Below are 6,000 nucleotides of genomic sequence, written 5' to 3'. Positions count from 1 at the left end.
AAAAAAAAAAAAAAAAAAGAAATTGGAAATGTATGAACCTCTGATTAAGAGTATCAATTATTATGGGAAGAGTGCATATCAAACAGAAATTAAAGAGAATATAGACCCTCTAATTTCACATTTAAAATGGAGACATGAAAAATTAACCAAAATGTATCTGAATACATTTTGGATTTTTAACCAGAGAAGAGATACCTTCTACAAATACATCTTGTTTACAAGAGGCAGCCACTAGCCACTGACTTGGCTCTTAAATAGTCCGATGATTAAAATCCTGTAAAAACTTATCTGAAATAGTTTTAAGCGGATGTACCTTCAATAATTTGTAATATAAATTCAGCATTGTGTTTGGGTCTTTTTAAACTGATTTACGAATTTTGCTTAGTGAAATCCTTTTTTTTTTTTTAGAGACAGTGTCTCACTCTGGAGTGCAGTCGCCTGATCATAGCTCACTGCAGCCTCCAACTCCTAGGCTCAAGCGATCCTCCCACTTTAGCCTCCTGAGTAGCTGGGACTACAGGTGTGCACCACCACATCTGGTTAATTTTTTTTGTTTTATTTTTTGTAGAGATGGAGTCTACCCATCTTGCCCAAGCTGATCCTAACTCCTAACCTCAAGTGATACTCCTGCTTCGGCTTCCCAAAGTGCTGGGATTAGCAGGTGTGAGCCACCATGCCTGGCTGCTTAGTGAAATCTTATTCAACGTTGGAAGTGGCTCTGAGAATGTTTTAACAATACCAGTCACAGTGGTGTCCTGCAAAAGAAGTTTCTGTAAGCTGAAGTTAATTAAAATTATTTCAGGTCATCACTTGGTCAAGAGAAATTCTCAAACATGGCACTTCTCTCAACTGAAAATGAGCTAAGCAAAGAAATAACATTTTGAAAATACAGATGGTGAATTTGCTTCTATTAAAGCAAGGGAAGTAAAATTATAATAAAGTATGGGTTTTTGGTATAAGTAAAATATTTAAACTTAAAATAAGATGAGTTTTGGCCAGGCACGTTGGCTCACGCCTATAGTCCCAGCTACTGGGGAGGCTGAGGCAGGCAGGTTGCTTGAGCCCAGGAGTTGGAAGTTGCTGTGAGCTAGGCTGATGCCACTGCCCTCTAGCCTGGGCAACAGAGCGAGACTCTGTCAAATAAATAAATAAATAAATAAGAATCTTAATATACCTATATTACAATTCGTTAATATTTTTTCAATGAGTAATGTTCTAAGAAAAATTTAACCATTAAAAATTACATGAAATATGTATATGGGGACACACAGTTTTCCTTCTGCCTCAGGCTTCCAATATGGCTTGGCATGGCACTAGACCCAGCTTATATGTTATGTAAAGGAGAAATACATTAAATATAAAGACACAGTTTGGAAGTTATAGCATAGAAAATTATATACCATTCACACACTAAGCTTAAGAAAGCTGGAATGGCTATATTAATAACAACAAAATAGACTTTTAAGACCCTCTACCAGAGAGAGAGGGACATTTCATAATGATAAAAGGGTGAATTTATCAGGAACACAAACATCATAAATGTGTAAGACACCTAACAACAGCATTTCACAATACATGACATAAAACCCAACAGAAATAGACAAATCCACAATCATGATTGGAGATGTAACATCTTGTTCTCAGTAGTTGATAAAACTACCAGATTGGGTAGGGCATGGTGGCTCAAGCCTGTAATTCTAGCACATTGGGAGGTGGAGACAGGAGGATCTCTTAAGGCCAGGAGTTCGAAACCAGCCTGAACAACATAGCAAGACTGTCTCTACAAAAAATTAAAAATAACCTACCAGATTAACAAAGCAATAAGGAGATTTCCACTTCCAACTAAGATGGAATAATAGGAATCTAATTTGCCCCCCTGCCTGAAACAAAAATCCAGATAAATAAAAATAATATGAAACAACAAATCTCGAGATATTGGACATCAGACAAGGAAGGAAAGTGATCCCTGAGAGATGAGAAACAAATAAGGTAAGCTTTATAATTGCCCAGCTTATTGCCGGGAGACTGAGAAGTCAACTCAGAATGAACCTTGAAAACATACTTAAGTGAAATAAGCCAGACACAGGACAAATATTGCATGATTCCACTTATATGTGATATCTAGAATAGGCAAATGCATAGAGACAGAAAGTAGAATAGAGGTTACCAGGGGATAGGGGGTGGAGGAGAATGGGGAGTTATTGCTTAATAGGTACAGAGTTTCTGTTTGGGATGATGAAAAAGTTCTGGAAATAGTGGGATGGTTACACAACATTGTGAATGTACTTAATGCCTCTGAATTATACAGTTACAAATGGTTAAAATGATACGTTTTATGTTATGCATATTTTACCACAATTTTTAAAAAGGATAAAGGGGAATACTATGAACAACTTCATGCCAATAATTCTGACAACAAATTCCTTGAAAGACACAAAATACCAGTGCCCACTCAGGAAGAAATAGATAACTTTTTTTTTTTTTTGAGACAAGAGTCTCACTCTGTTGCCTGGGCTAGAATGCGTGGCATCAGCCTAGCTCACAGCAACCTCAAACTCCTGGGCTCAAGCAATCCTCCTGCCTCAGCCTCCCAAGATGGGACTACAGGCATGTGCCACCATGCCTGGGTAATTTTTTCTATATATTTTTACTTGTCCAGCTAATTTCTTTCTATTTTTAGTAGAGATGGGGTCTCGCTCTTGCTCAGGCTGGTCTCGAACTCCTGATCTTGAGCGATCCTCCTGCCTCGGCCTCCCAGAGTGCTAGGATTACAGACGTGCGCCATAGCGCCCGGCCAGATCTTTCTAAAGAGAACTGTCTCAGTCTTTTCTGTACAAAGACATACAAGAAAGACATTGTCTTATATAACCAGATTATCATTATCAAAATCAGGAAATTAATAGTGATACAATCCTCTTATCTATGTTACAGACATTATTCAAAGTTTGCTCAACTGTCCCAGTGATGTCTTTTATAGTGAAATTTAAAAAAAAATTTTCTTGGCCAGATGCAGTGGCTAACGCCTGTAATCCTAGCACTCTGGGAGGCCAAGGCGGGCAGATCGTTTGAGCTCAGGAGTTTGTGACCAGCCTGAGTAACAGCGAGATCCCATCTCTACTAAAAAAATAGAAAGAAATTAGCTGGACAACTAAAAATATATAGAAAAAATTAGCCAGGCATGGTGGCGCAAGCCTGTAGTCCCAGCTACTCGGGAGGCTGAGGCAGGAGGATCGCTTGAGCCCAGGAGTTTGAGGTTGCTGTGAGCTAGGCTGACGCCATGGCACTCTAGCCCGGGCAACAGAGTGGGACTGTCTCAACAAAAAAAATTTCTGGTACAGGATTCCATCCAGGATTATATGTTGCATTTTATTTTACTTTACTATTTTATTTTATTTTATGTAATTCAGATATGGGGTCTTGCTACTTTGCCGAGGCTGGTGTGCCTTGGCTATTCACAGGCACAACTGATCATAGCACACTACAGCCTCAAACACCTGACCTCAAGTGATCCTCCTGCCTCAGGCTCCTGAATAGCTGGGACTACAGGTGCATGCCACCACAGCCAGCTAGTTTTTTCAAAAAAATTTTGTAGAGACAGGGTCTCACTATGTTTCGCAGGCTGGTCTTGAACTCTTGGCCTTAAGTGATCCTCCTGCCTCGGCCTTCCAAAGTGCTAGGATTACAGGCATGAGTCTAGTCGCCATGCCTGTCTGTGATTTTCTAATTCTATCATTTCTTCTACATTTATCAGTTGGCATTCCTTTGTAAGGAAGAGTTTTCCCTTCTCTATTTATTTATTTAGGTCACTTTGGACTCATGGATTCTTTTCTTATTCAAATTCATTCATTGGGTGGTAAAACAAGATGTTTCAGGCTAATCTGGTACTGTCCCTGCCCCAGCCCTGGAATCAGCCATTTCTCCAAAGAGCCCTGGTTCTTGTTAGTGGAAAATGGTAGGAGACAAGAGAAATCAATTAGAGGCAGTTTAATTGACTGGAAAAGAAGAAATAAAGATATTTCTATTTTCAGATGATATGATTTTTGTACCTGGAAAACCCCAGAGACTCAATGATAAAACTAATTCTAACAAAAAGGTATTCAGTAAAGTAGAAGGATATAAAATTAACACAGAGAAACCAATGGCCTTTGTATATGCAAACAATAACCAGTTAGAGGATATAATGATAGAGAAAGCCTAATTTACAATAGCAACAAAGAAAATAATATACTTAGGAAGGAACCTAAGGAGAAATGTGAAAAAAGAAAACCTATATGAAGAAAACTTTAAAATGCATTTGTCAAACCACATAGATCTTTACAGTACAAAAAATGCATCTTAATGCATGCAAAAATTTTTTAAAAAATCAACCAGGAGGTCAGGGGATCCAGTATAGAATGGAGATTGTGACGACATAATCTATCTATATTACAAATGTATAACATAACCTCACTGCAGGAGGTGGGGGAAGAGGTGCTGACCTAAGTCACTTTAGAAAATGGTGTTTTGATTGGAAACTCCACGGGTAGAGACAAAAGGAGCTGTACAAAAGCATTTAACTCTGGTAAAGTGGTGAGTGTATGGGTTAACAATTCTGGTATTGCTATACATGTGTACTGCGATTGAACAATTAAGTAACTTGGTGGTGGATGGTGGAAACTAGGTTTCTCACTGTTGGAGTGGGAGGTTACAGATAAGCAAGAAGGGAAGGCTAGAATGAAGCACGTGGTACTGGAGTATCAGTATGAATTCATGTTTATCTTAAAATACATACAGATGGATAGATACGGAAATAAATACATATGTGTGTGTATACATGGGCTAGCATACATACAGACATTTCCTAGCTCCTAGGATCATAAACATGGTCAAAAGACGCCTGACAAAGTGGGAGAAAATATTTGCAACATATGTTACAATAAAGTGTTACTATCCCTAATATACAAAGAACTCGCGAGCATTGGTGGGGGAAAAAGACCAAAAAACCAAATAGAACGAACAGGCAAAAGATGTGAACAGACAATATACATTTTTAAAAAGGCCAGATGTGGTGGCTCATGCCTATAATACCAGCACTTGGGATGCCAAGGCAAGAGGATTGCTGGAGGCCAGGAGTTGGAGACCAGCCTGGGCAACATAGTGAGATATCTCGCCTCCACACCTGTCTCTGTGAAAAATTAAATTAGCTGGGCATGGTGACTCTCACTTGCAATCCCAGCTACTAGGGAGGCTGAGGCGGGAGGATGCCTTAAGCCCAGGAGTTCCAGCCTGGGCGACAGAGCAAGACTCTGTCTCTAAAAAAAAAAAAAAAAAAAGAAGAAGAAGAAAGAAAAAAAAGTATGATAGTCTTTATAGTTAAACATATAAGATGTTCAATCTCACTCATAATAAGAGAAACATAAAGTAAAACTACACTAAGAGAATGGATAAACAGATTGCGGTATATCCACACTATGGAATTTTACTCATCAATAAAAAGAAAAAAATACTGATACACAAAACAACTTGGATGAATCTCAAAAGCATTATGCTGAGTGAAAGAAGCCAGGCACAAAAGAGAACATACTGTCCCATTCCATTTGAACGAAACTCTACAAAAAACAAATATAATCTAGTGTCAGGAATCCAATCAGTGGTTGCCCGGGTGGGGGTGGGGTTTGTGATGGGACGTAAAGAAGCCTTTTGGGGGCGATGGAAATGTTCCATATCTTGATTGTGGTGGTGGTTACAAGGTTGTGAACATTTGTCAAAACTCACTGAATTGTACGCTTAAAATGGGTGCGTTATACTGAGAGATAGATAGATAATGTTATCTCAATAAAGGTCATTAAATTACGAAAGAAAAAAAAGATCCCTGGCTGAAAATATTTTCTTACAGCAGGCAAATCATTTACTCCTATCAAAATGAGAAAAAAATTAAAACCACACAGAGATGCCATCTCTCACTCTCAGATTGGTGAGGGTTATAGTGCATTTTAATATTTATTTATTTATTTATTTTCG

Source organism: Propithecus coquereli, unplaced genomic scaffold, assembly GCF_000956105.1.
Source record: "Propithecus coquereli isolate 6110/MARCELLA unplaced genomic scaffold, Pcoq_1.0 Scaffold388, whole genome shotgun sequence".
NCBI lineage: Eukaryota > Metazoa > Chordata > Mammalia > Primates > Indriidae > Propithecus > Propithecus coquereli.
This window is presented reverse-complemented; position numbering follows the sequence as displayed.